General features: G+C 41.6%; 1 long non-coding RNA gene across 5 annotated transcripts in view; it reads right to left on the bottom strand.

Moving 5' to 3' along the window:
• The window catches only part of LOC104001367 (uncharacterized), a 77,174-nt gene that overhangs the window by 50,768 nt on the left and 14,033 nt on the right, over positions 1–12,373 (bottom strand). The window lies entirely within an intron of this gene.

The following is a 12,373-nucleotide window of genomic DNA, read 5'->3' as shown; positions in this document are numbered from 1 at the left end:
GTAATGACTGCCCACCGGTGCTCAGCCTCCATCCAACACGTTCTGCCATGTGTTTTATCTGCTCATGTATCCAACAACCTCCCTAACATGTAGGGACTCCTCAAGGATAGGACCCAATTCATCTTGGAATCTCCCGTGCCCAGGTGGCAGCAGGCTGCAAGACTTCTCTGCAGATTTGTTTGAGGCCTGGGCCATATTGGGCCATGAGGCCCCAGGCAACTTTTGTTATATCATGCTGAGATGTGAGGAAAGGGATGAGCTGAAAGGGAAGGAATTCCAGTTTAGATGCTGGATAATGACATAATTTATGGATGAACTAATGTCAGTTCATTGTATTTTCCCCAAGTTTGTATTTTGAAAATTTTTAAACCTGTGGAAAGTTGAAAATATAGTGAAAACCCATCTTTCATTCCCCTTGATTGCTAACGTTTTGATCTGTTTGTGTTCTCTCTCTCTTTCTCTCTGTGTTTGTGTATTTATCTCCCTCAGTTGAATATTTTTGCTAACCCATTTGAAAGTTAGTTACAGATATCTTAAATTTTCTAAGAACTAGTTATGAACAAATGAAAGCATGAATGAAGCCACACGTGAATCCATAAATTTCTGAACTCCTTTCGAGTTCTCTATGGCTCTTTTTAACTCTAGGAGTTGCCGTGTACCACAAGAGCACACCGAAAATAAGCACCCACATTTCACAGGGTAGGGGATGGAGGAGATAATTTTCAGCTAGAACAGTTGGGAAAGGTTTCAGCTAGGCCTGGATGGGGAAGATTTGAATATACTTACGAAGAGGGGAGAACATTCCAGGAGGAAGGGAGTGCAGCAACAAGGTACAGTGGGCAGGAGAAGCAAGCCCTCCAGGCACCATGCTTACTCACTATCTGATTTGTGTGGAAAATGAAGAAATGAGGTTGGCTTTTTTACCCTTCTCATTTCTCTTCATCCACTTCAGAATTCTCAGAGCTAGCATGTTATTCAATTCTTTCGTCACATGCGATTCTTCATAACATAAAGTTTCTGTGGTAAGGTGGGAGGGTCATAGGGTGACCCATGGTCCCAGTTTGGCCAGAACTAAGGGTTTTCTGGGACTCAAGACTTTCAATGCTAAAACCAGGCAAGTCCCAGGCAAATGAGGATGAGATGATCACCCTAGCCCAACTGCAGAGATGGAAAAAAAATGAAAGAAGCCTGATAAAACTTTTAAAACCAGTTTTCACCCCTCTCCTACTGTGGGCCCTAGTTCCTGGTCTGTTTTTAACTTTGGGGACAAAAGGAAACAGTTTTAAAAGTGAAAGAAAATATTCTTTCTCTCCAAGAAGTTTTCTCTCATGCCTTCCCCTCCTAATTTAGGTTAGGTGCACTACCTCGGTGCTACAATATGAAAATTGCTACCATGCATTTACCAATTATTGTGTGGCAATAATCTGTAGTCTGTGTTCCCCAGATACACAATCCACTCTTTTTTTTTTTTTTTGAGATGGAGTTTCACTCTTGTTGCCCAGGCTGGAATGCAGTGGCGCGATCTTGGCTCACTGTAACCTCCGCCTCCCAAGTTCAAGGGATTCTCCTGCCTCAGCCTCTGGAGTAGATGTGATTACAGGCATGCGCCACCATGTCCTGCTAATTTTGTATTTTTGGTAGAGACGGGGTTTCTCCATTTTTGTCAGGCTGGTCTCAAACTCCCGACCTCAGGTGACCCGCCCGCCCTGGCCTCCCAAAGTGCTGGGATTAGAGGCGTGAGCCACCACGCCTGGCCAATCCATTCTTTAGTAGAATGGACTGTGTCTTATCTTTGCAGCTCCAATATACAGTACAAAGCAAGCAACCCAGCACATATGTGTTGAATGAGTAGATGCATTTATTGGTTGGTTTATTGTCTGGTTAGATGGTCATGGCTGGTTATGTGAATATTCCACAGTAATAGTGGACCCATCCAAAAGCAGTTGGTGGGCCGGGAGCAGTGGCTCATGCCTGTAATCCCAGCACTTTGGGAGGCCGAGGTGAGTGAATTGCTTGAGGTCAGGAGCTCGAGACCAGCCTGACCAACATGGTGAAACCACGTCTCTACTAAAAATACAAAAGTTAGCTGGACATGGTGGCACACGCCTGTAATCCCAGCTACTCAGGAGGCTGAGGCAGGAGAATCGCTTGAACCTGGGAGGCGGAGGTTGTAGTGAACTGAGATTGCCCCACTGCACTACAGCCTGCGTGACAAAGTGAGACTTTGTCTCAAAAAAAACAGTGGTTGGTGTACACCTTTCTCCTGGAAACAATGAACTTTATTTGCAGTCTCCATTTTATAAGGAAGGCTGGGGCAGCTTTTGCTGCCGAGCAGAAATCTGTCCTGTTACCCCAGATTTTAGTCTCAGGCATTAACTCTCTAAGCAGCAGGGCTCATGAAGTCTTAGGCCACTGAGGCCCTGAAGCTCCCCAGACACTCTTTTAGGTTCAGTGATGAGCCAAACAGCTTCCACGAACAGTCCCTGCTTGTGCAGCAGCAGAGCCCAGAGGTGGCAGCAGGCTGCAAAACTTCTCTGCAAATTTGTTCGAGCCTGGGCCCCACTGGGCCATGAGGCCCCATGCAACTCTTGCTATATGATGCTGAGATGTGGGGAAAGGGATGAACTGAAAGGGAAGGAATTCCAATTTGGATGCAGGATAACGACATAATTTATAGATAAACTAATGCCAGTTTATCATATTTTCCCCAAGTTTTTATTTTGAAAATTTTAAAACCTGCAGAAAGTTGAAAATATGGTGAAAACTCATTTTTCTTTCTCCTTCATTGTTAACGTTTTGATCTGTTTGTGTGTGTGTGTGTATGTCTCCCTCAATTGAATATTTTTGCTAAACCATTTGAAAATTAGTTACAGATATCTTAAATTTTCTAAGAACTAGGGTATTATCCTACACAAGCATGATGTTTTTTGCATTACCAAGACATTTACTTCCCAAGATATTATTACAATAATATTACCTAAAATACTGTCTATATATACATTTTTCTAATTGTCTTAATAATGTTCTTTATAACTCTTTTTCTGATCCAGAATCCAGTAAAAAAAATCATCTATTGCATGTCATTGTCTTTAGTCTCCTTAGTCTATTTAATCTAGAATGGTCTGTTACTTATTTTTTTATTTCACTTTATTTTATCTTTCATGGCTGATAGTTTTGGAGTTCAGGCCAGTTGTCTGGTAGAATGTCCTCTAATCTAAATTTCTACATTTGTTTCTTCATTATTGAATTCAGATTAGACATGTTTGGCATAAATACTACCTAGGTGGTGTTGCATATTTTTCATCCCAGCACATCAGGAAGTTCACAATGCCATTTTGTGTCAATATTGACAATAATCCTACATGGGTGTCAAAAGTTCAGGAGCAGGAACTAGTGAGGCAGTCATTTCCTTCTGTTACTTGGTTAGGGTGATGTTAGCCAGATTTCTCCACCATAGATGCTCCATTACCCTCTGTAGGTAATGAATAATCCAGGGAGTGAGACGATGGGACTATCCCATTCTCTAATAGCATTCACTCATGCATTAATGACCTTTGCCTGAATCAATTATTCCATTGGTTGCTGCAAATGCTACCTCTTCTAATTCTATCACTTCTACAAGTAAAGGCTGAAATTTTTCCGTGAAGAATACCACCACCAACACACATACACATATACTTTTTTTTGTTAACTTTTTATCTTGAAATAATACTAAGCCCACAAGAAGTTGCAAAAATATTACAGACAGATCCAGCGTACCCCAAACTTATCTTCCCCTAGTGATAATAACACCTTCCATATTATGTTATCAAAACCAGGAAATTGACTCTGGCACAACGTGATGAACTAGACTACAGATCTTACTTGGATTGTACCACTTTTTAAAATGCTAACTTTAATTTTAATTTTTTAGTATCCCATTGGACTCTATGTTTATTATGCTATACTCCATTACCATCATTATTCTTTTTGATGCTCACATTGTCTCAAGTTTAACTAGCGAGGACTCCTTCAAGCCAGCTCATGACTTTTTTTGATAAGCCTCCATCTGTCTTTCAGCTCTCCTTTGCTTTCTGGGACAAGAAGATGTTCCAGGCTGCAGAACTGTAATTAGCCCTGTCTCCAAGAAGTGTTGGTTTCTTTTAGCAGGGAATGGTATTTAGGAACTAAGATCTGGGTATTCTGGTAACCATAAGTTCTGATGTCCAGGCATATGTCCTGATCCCAGGTCCCATATGCCCACTGCTTACTGGACATTTCCATGTGTGTAAGCACTACAAACTCAACATGCTAAATACACTTTTTTTAATCCCCAAACCTGCTGTTCCTTTCATAAGCACAAGTCAAAAACCTCAGAGCCAGCCTTGATTCCTCTCTAATGTGTGATCCATATATCCAAACATTGGGTCATGTATGTTTGTCTCCTAAGTCTCTCAGCACTTGCCCAGTTTTCTCACCTCTATTGCCACTGCTGTAGTCCAAGTTGCCATTTCTTGTCAGGATCATCTCAATAGTCTCCTGGTTTCTTTACTGCCATTCCTGTTCCCTGTCCTTGTTCCTTCAGTCCACCCTCCATGTAATAGCCGGAGTGATCTTACTAAAATATAAACACTTTGATGCTTTATTGGCTTTATTATAAAAACTAAGCTTCTTAACAAAACTTGCAAGAACTGCCACACATCAGGCCTCATCTTTACGTCCTAGTCATATAAACTTATTTCTAAGTTCTGTCCCACAACTTATAAGAAGTGTACTTCTTTCACTCTCTTCACTCGACTAGCTGCTTTACTCAGCCTTTAGCTCTCAGCTTAAATGATCCTTGCTGCCTGCTGTTCATACCCTCATGTAGTCCTGTCTCGCTGAATCATGGCTGTTCTGTGTGATCAACAGAATACTGTGAAAGTGACAGTGTGGGACTGCTGAGGCTAGGTCATAAAAGACATCCCAGTGTCAGCCTTAGCCTCTCTTGGATTGCTCACTCAGTTGGGGGATGCCAGCCGCCATGCTGTGAGGGCACTCAAGCAGCCTGTGGAGAAGGGCATGTGGGCAGACACTGGCCTCTGCGCAGCAACCTGCATCATCTTGCCAGCCATGGGATAAGCCATCTTGGAAGTAGATCCAGCCAGCTCCAGGTCAGCCTTCAGATGACATCGCAAAAGATCCTGGGCAAGAACTGTCCATCTATGCCACTCCCAAATGTTTGATACACATAGACTATGAGGGTAATACATGTTTATTGTTGTTTTAAGCCAATTAAAAACAAGAAACCAAGTGTGAGTGTTAAGTGAACTGATTGCCACTGGAGTTTGTTGCTTCTAGGCCATTTCAATGGACACATCTGAGTTTAGACTGATTCTTCTCATTGGAATTAAACATCCAGGATTCTTCCTCATCTTTCCCTATCCTATGTCTGCATACTCCTTCTCTCTGATTCCTAACACCATCAATATGTTTAACTCATTGGCTCAGTCCTACAACATATTCAGAATAGTTTGGGGATTACTGTACCAAAACAACTACCAACAACAAGCTGACTAAATACATTTAAGATGCTGTTACAGATCTTTTTTTTTTAGACTATCACCCACTAAGAATGTACAGTCAGAATGCTGCATTCAAAAGTTTTTGAATTAGTTATTCACTTTCTGTACAGTTAGGTTGTCAATTTGATATATAGTTGGCTTTCTTTGTTTCATTTTATATTCAGCTTTAAGATTTGCTTTGTATTCACCCTTACTGATTTGATTTAATTTCATTTTAACATACGGTATATAAAACATTTATATGATTTATATGTCAAAGTTATATTAAAAGGTATATTCAAAAAAGACTCAGTACCATCCCTAACCCTGCCACCCATTTCCCACACACCCGAAATAGGCAACCATTTTCATCAGACTCTGTTTCATGCATCCTACATTTTTTTTTGGAAAAAATAAGCAAATAAGTACATGGATTTAGAGGGTTTTTTTCTTTTTTTCTTATACAAAGGATAACATACTATATGTATTCGTTAACATCTTGCTTCTTGCCCTTAACAACATATCCTGGAAATCATTTCTTATCAGTTCATAGACAGATGCTTTATTCTTTTTTACATTGTGTGCATTGTGTTGTATGGATGTACCACAGATATGCAACTTATCTACTACAGAAGGGCAACAACAATTCCAACATTTTGTTACAATAAATAACGTCTCTAAAAATTACCTTATCACTAGTGGTTCATGTTTGTGGAAATGTATCTCACAGTAAATCTCAACAAGAAGAAGTGCTAAGTCAAAGGGTAAATGCATAGTTTTCCTAGCTATACCACATTCTTCTCCCTGGAAACCGATCATTTTACACTCTCTGCAGCAATTTATGAGTGTGTCTGTTCCCTGACAGACTCACTGAAAGTGTGTGTTGTCAACCTTTAGAATTCTGCCAATCTAAGAGGCAAAAAATAGTATCTTAAGTGTAATTTTGTTTTTATATCTCTTATTATAAGTAAGTTTGAGTAATTTTTTGTATGTTTAAAAGCCATTTGCATACATTTTTCTGTGGAACAGCTATTTATTTTGCTTATGTTTCTTTCAAGTTTTTGGACTTTCATCTCTTGATTTTCAAATGTTCTATGTGTATTAGGGGGATATTAGCCCTTTCTCTGTAATGGCTATTGCATATACTCTTTCCAATTTAGTTACTTGTCTTTTGAATTTGTGAAGTTTTTGCCATGCAAAAATTCGGGGCGAGTTTGTTTGTTTGTTTGTTTGTTTTTTGAAACGGAGTTTTGCTCTTGTTGCCCAGGCTGGAGTGCAGTGGCGCAATCTCGGCTCACCACAACCTCCGCCTCCCGAGTTCAAGCGATTCTCCTGCCTCAGCCTCGCGAGCAGCTGGGATTACAGGCACGTGCCACCATGCCCGGCTAATTTTTGTATTTTTAGTAGAGATGAGGTTTCACCATATTGGTCAGGCTGGGCTCAAACTCCTGACCTCAGGTGATCCGCCTGCCTCGGCCTCCCAAAGTGCTGGGATTACAGGCGTTAGCCACCGCACCCAGCCAAAAATTTTGGGTTTTAATACAATGAAATTTGTCAGTGTTTTCATATATTAAATCTGGATTTTGAGTCAGGGTTAGCAAAGCTTTCTCCATACACATAAAGTAATTTATCCATGTTTTCTTCTAGTTCATAAAGTAATTCAACCATGTTTTCTTTAGTACATTCATGGTTTCATTTTTTTTTTTTTTTTTTACATTTAACTCTCTGATCTGTTTGGAGTTTATTTTGGGAGAGGGTGTAGGATATAAATCCACTTTTTTCTTTTCCCAAATGGTTATCCAGTTGTCCAACCCTTTATTACTTAAAGTCCATCTATTTCCCAGTACTTCTTAAATTTGGAGGGCTTCTACACTGCAAGGTAAGTCCTACAGTGAATATTTGTCATGTCAAAAGAGAAACCAACACATGCGGGATTTTCTTTCTGTGCCTGTTCAATATGAAACATCCAAACTGAAAGGAAGAGAGGATACTGATAAAAAAGGACCAAGAGTTTGGAACTTAGAATTTCTAAATGTACATACATTGCTTAATATTTTTAAGCAATACATGATCACGGCAAAGATTTCAAATAGTATGAAAGTTGTACAGTGAAAGGTAAAATCATCTTTCTATATCAGATTACAGCCTTTCTAGAAGCAACCGCTGTTGTCAATTTCTTATGCATCCATCCAAAGATGATATATGCTTTTGGAGAGAGAGAGAAAATGAGAGAGAGAGAGAGGCTTTAAATGAAAAAGGAGAAAAATGAATGAATTCATACCTAATGCGAGACCCTTGGGTATTAAGCACACACACATTATCACACTTTATCTCACAACGGTCCTCCTGCTTCTATATTTTTATTCCATCTCACAGATGAAGAATTGAGGTTCAGAGAGGTAAAGTGACTTGTTCAAAGATCTCAGCTAGTAAGTATAGGATGCAGATTTGAATTTCCACTGTCTTCTCTGTACCATGATGTGAACATGCAGGGAGTGGGTGGTCACCACATGGAAATGGCTATTTGGAACTCTTGGAGGCACACTAAGAGCAGCGTTTATAGCCCCCCAAAATGATTTGTCAGTAGGAGGAAAGGGGTATCTGAGCTGCGCCAAGAAATTAACATATTATTTCATATTCTTGTGCTACTTGTCAGGAGCTCTTGATGATGGTAAGGGTGGCCTGAAACCTCCCATCCCCAAACACTTTGAAATTTTTGTAAGCCTTGCTACCAGGAGAGAAAAAAAAAAATCAAAAGAAAAACTGGATTGTGTCAAGAAATGTTAGCAGCTATGACTCAAAGATATATAGGGGGGCAGATCTGTTGACTCAGAAGGGTCCATTTCTTAGTCACTTAGCAGCTTTTGCCACACTTTAATATTTTAGAGAAAGAAAGAGATTTACAAAGTGGTAGGGGGAGGTAAAAATAAAAGATTGCAACAGAAGGATTTGCTTCACAACAGCAGTTCGTGGCAGCATGCAAGGAAAATATAGAGGAGAAAGCATTGTTATGCTATTCCAGAGAGAGGGTTTTTGAATAGGAAGCAGACGGGTGTCAATTTCTGTATATTAAAACATTCAAAACACGGTTCCATTCTCACAGAAGTTCTCTCTATTGTAGTGAAAATGTATTTTCTTTCTTATCCTTATGAATTACAGACTCTGTAGAAAAGTATGCATTAAAAGCAGGGGTTATGGGATGTGGGGGATGCACCTCCCCTGGAAAGTTCACAGGCTGTTTTCAGCTCCTTGGGGATTTTATTGCTGTAGACTAAGATCCTTGAACTACTTCATTCCCTAAGATACTGGAATGATTTACTGGGATGGGACCCTCCAATAAGCACTTTATTGGGCAATGTCAGAGATCAAGTTTCTTGACCATCCTGTCTATTCCCATCCAATCCCCTATCTACCAATCCCCAATTGTCACCACCACAAAAGATTTTGGAAGCAATAGAATTCAAGATTCTGTCCCTGAGCTTTACATGTCTTCATTATGTCTATTCTGTTCCCCAACTCCAACCTGCCTTTCTCTTGCCTTGCATGGATGCCCATCTTTGCATGGATGCCTACATTTGCCTGGATGTCTATCTTTGCCTGGATACCCATCTTTGCATGGATACCCATCTTTTTGCACGGATGCCCATCTTGTTGCATGGGTGCTCATCTTTGCATGGATACCCATCTTTTTGCATGGATGCCCACCTTCGCATGTATGCTCATCTTTTTGCATGGATGCCCATATTTTTTGCATGGATGCCCATCTTTTCATAGATCTCCATGCAATCAGCTGTTTTCTCAAGGGCAGGCTCTACCCCAGCATCTACCCTCTGATCTCTCAGCCTTCCATTAATTATCCTTTTCTCCACCCTTTACCTAATTTCCTCCAACTTCTTCTCTACTCAGATTCTAGCCAATGAAATATGCTCTTCTCACTTAGATCTTCTCATCTCTACAGTCAGGAGTATTTCTCTGCTCTTCCTAGCAAGGCTCCACCCCTCCTTCCCATTTAAAAATTCTGCTAAAAATCCATGATTTATAGTAAATATCCCTCGAATTTTCCAAATGTTTCAAATAACTCCATTCTCACCCCTTAGCATCTGTCTATCAATCCATCAACTAGCATATTTATTAGACACTTGCTATGTGCTAGACATTGTGCTAATATCAGGGAAAGTGACATTTGTACAGTGCTTTCCATTTGGAAGGCATTTTCACATCACTTTTCCTACTTGATCTCCACAACAACCCCCAAGGTAGGAAGGGCAGAAATAATTGCTAATCCCATATTGCAGATTAGAAAGCTAAAGCCCAGAGAGTCAGATGGCTGCTAGGAAGTGGCAAAGCCAAAATTACAAATACACATCTTGTTTAAAAGCTTAGGACTGGGTATCAACCATAAAGCATTATGCATGTGCCCATGCATGTACCCCTCCCCCTAGCCCCTACCTGACACACACCATCTATTTTTATAGTTTTCGTTAGTTGTAAGCATGTTTTTCTCCGTTTTTCTAAAGTGTTTGTTCTGTCTTCCCTTTAATCAATGAGGTCCCCGTGGACTGGAGCTCAGAGTGGCTCTGTGAGCTTGGTGCTGAAAGGGGTAAGGCAAGACAAATAAATCCACAATTCTTATGGGCAAAGTTGGATAAAGGTTTCAGTGTGCACAGATGCACTCCCATCTGAAACGGGAGTGTGAGGCGTCTCGAGCCAGTGCAGGTGGGCTCCCTGGTGTTTTACCCATTTAATAAGTATCAGTGTTTTCTGGAGCAATTTCCATTCTGTCAACACAGCACTGAATGAATCAGCTCTGCAGTCTCCATCACAGTCACATTCCCTCCCCTTCACACAAAAGCTAGTGTACATGAAAAGCCCCCATAGTGGGCATATAATTATCATCCAACTGCAAACCCATTTCTCAAGGATCCTTCCCCATTGCTAGAGAGCTGGATTAATCAGCATGGCTCGCAGTGGCTTTTGCATCTCTTAATTTACTACCAAGCACTCCTTGTCTCCTGAGACGAGATGTTTTGTTACGTGTAATTAGACCATGCACGCAATCCTACATGGGACTTGTTGTTTTTGCACAGGAGGATTACAGAGCTGTCTCCAGGTGGGGAATGGTGACATGCTGTATGAACAAAGGTATGCTGCGTGTTCATTTGCAAACCTCCACCGGTGTGGCACAGGCTCTGTTGGGGAGATGTTAGGGCTGGAGACACACGTGGGCTCAGCTCCTCCGATTAATTGTCTGGGGCCCAGAGGTTCAGAAGATAATGGCTGAAGCATATGGTTTCTCCTGCTTCTAAGGTTGTCTGTCTCCTGAGACCAAGGCCAGGAACAGCCACCACAGGGCTGAAGGGCCTGGCAGTGACTTCAGCACCAGCCTTCCTGGGACATAGGCAGGGGGCTGGAAAATCCCTGAGTAGAGCCGCCTCTGATTTTAGGGAAAGTGGAGGGGGCTGGGCTTTGAAGGGGTGTCCCTGAGGGCCTTGCTCCCTGATCCTGGGACTTTTCCTTGTGACAGTTCAGCCCTCTCCTAATACTCAGCATCCTCTGAAATGAAACTCTTGAAGCGCTCTATTACACCAGAAGGAAAATGAAAAGAAAGGACTGAAGCACTCCAGCCTGTTTCAAAAACTCTTCACTGACTTGCTTGAAACCTCCACTCATGGCTCAAATTGTACTAGAAAAAGCTGTTTGGCATTACAGCAAGTCAGTGAAAAATATGCTATGTTTACTTTTTCCCTCAGCTGTTTTGATTTTCCTGTTAATGATCAAGAAGAAGGGTCTCCCAGAATCACTTAGGATCCAGTGTTTTACAGAAGCCAGAAGCACGCTGGTGGGACCGGAGGAGAAAGACATTCAACACCAACCACCAGGCCATCATTAGGGGGCACTAGGCTGTAGAAACGCTTCAGATCAGAGGTTCCTGGTTCCTACTTCATCACTCACTAGCTGTGTGACCTTGGGCAAGTCACCTAGCTCTCTGGGCCTCCATCCCTTCGTACATCTGAGGATGATAATAGCAGTAGCATCTGACCTACCTCTGGGGCCTTGGTAAAGATTAAATGCGATCATGGAAGTGAAAGAGCTTTGTAAACCATATTCCCCTATACAAAGGACTGTCCTTGTTATTAATAATAATGGCCCTTCCTGCTGATAATAGCTCTCATCTGGGAGGTGGGGTGGGGTTGCTTTTCCAGCAATGCCCGTCTCCATTACAGCAGAGCCCTTTGTGAAGAAACAGCACCGAGGAGTGACTTGCATGTGCCGTGTCACTCACCAGGTGACATCTCAGGAGACAGCAGTCCAAGGTGCTGAGGAGAAGTGCTACGGCATCCTGTCCCTCAGGTTTGACACAGCATAATTGTTTTGACATAAGATGGAATTTGTCCTCGCATGGGTCAGGATAAAAGCACAATACTGATGCTTTTCATCTAATTTCAATTACAGTCATTAAAACCCTTACTCCTGAGTCAAACCTTTCCAAAAAGCCATCAATGACAGCCCATTACAGATGAGTTATTTATAGTGGTGCATGTTAATTTTACAGTACCACAGACAAATGATTCATGGCTTGGCATTAGTGAGAGACATCATTCACTGGGCTGAGTGATCCCTGACATAACAAGCACCGCTCTGTATCTCTACAGGGACGATTCAAGGCCTCAGACTTAGAGGTCAGCCCCTGTCTGGCACAGAATAGCCAGGGCATCTGGGCCTTGACCCACTACCCAAGGAGACATTCTGCTCTACGGAAGGAAAAATGGGACCATTTGCTTGGGGATTGGAGTGTAACATCCAGAGGATATCTGGCTGAGATGATATTTGGCTTGAGCCAGACATTTGGC

The sequence above is a fragment of the Pan troglodytes genome, chromosome 9, assembly GCF_028858775.2.
Source record: "Pan troglodytes isolate AG18354 chromosome 9, NHGRI_mPanTro3-v2.0_pri, whole genome shotgun sequence".
Taxonomy (NCBI): Eukaryota; Metazoa; Chordata; class Mammalia; order Primates; family Hominidae; genus Pan; species Pan troglodytes.
This window is presented reverse-complemented; position numbering and strand designations above follow the sequence as displayed.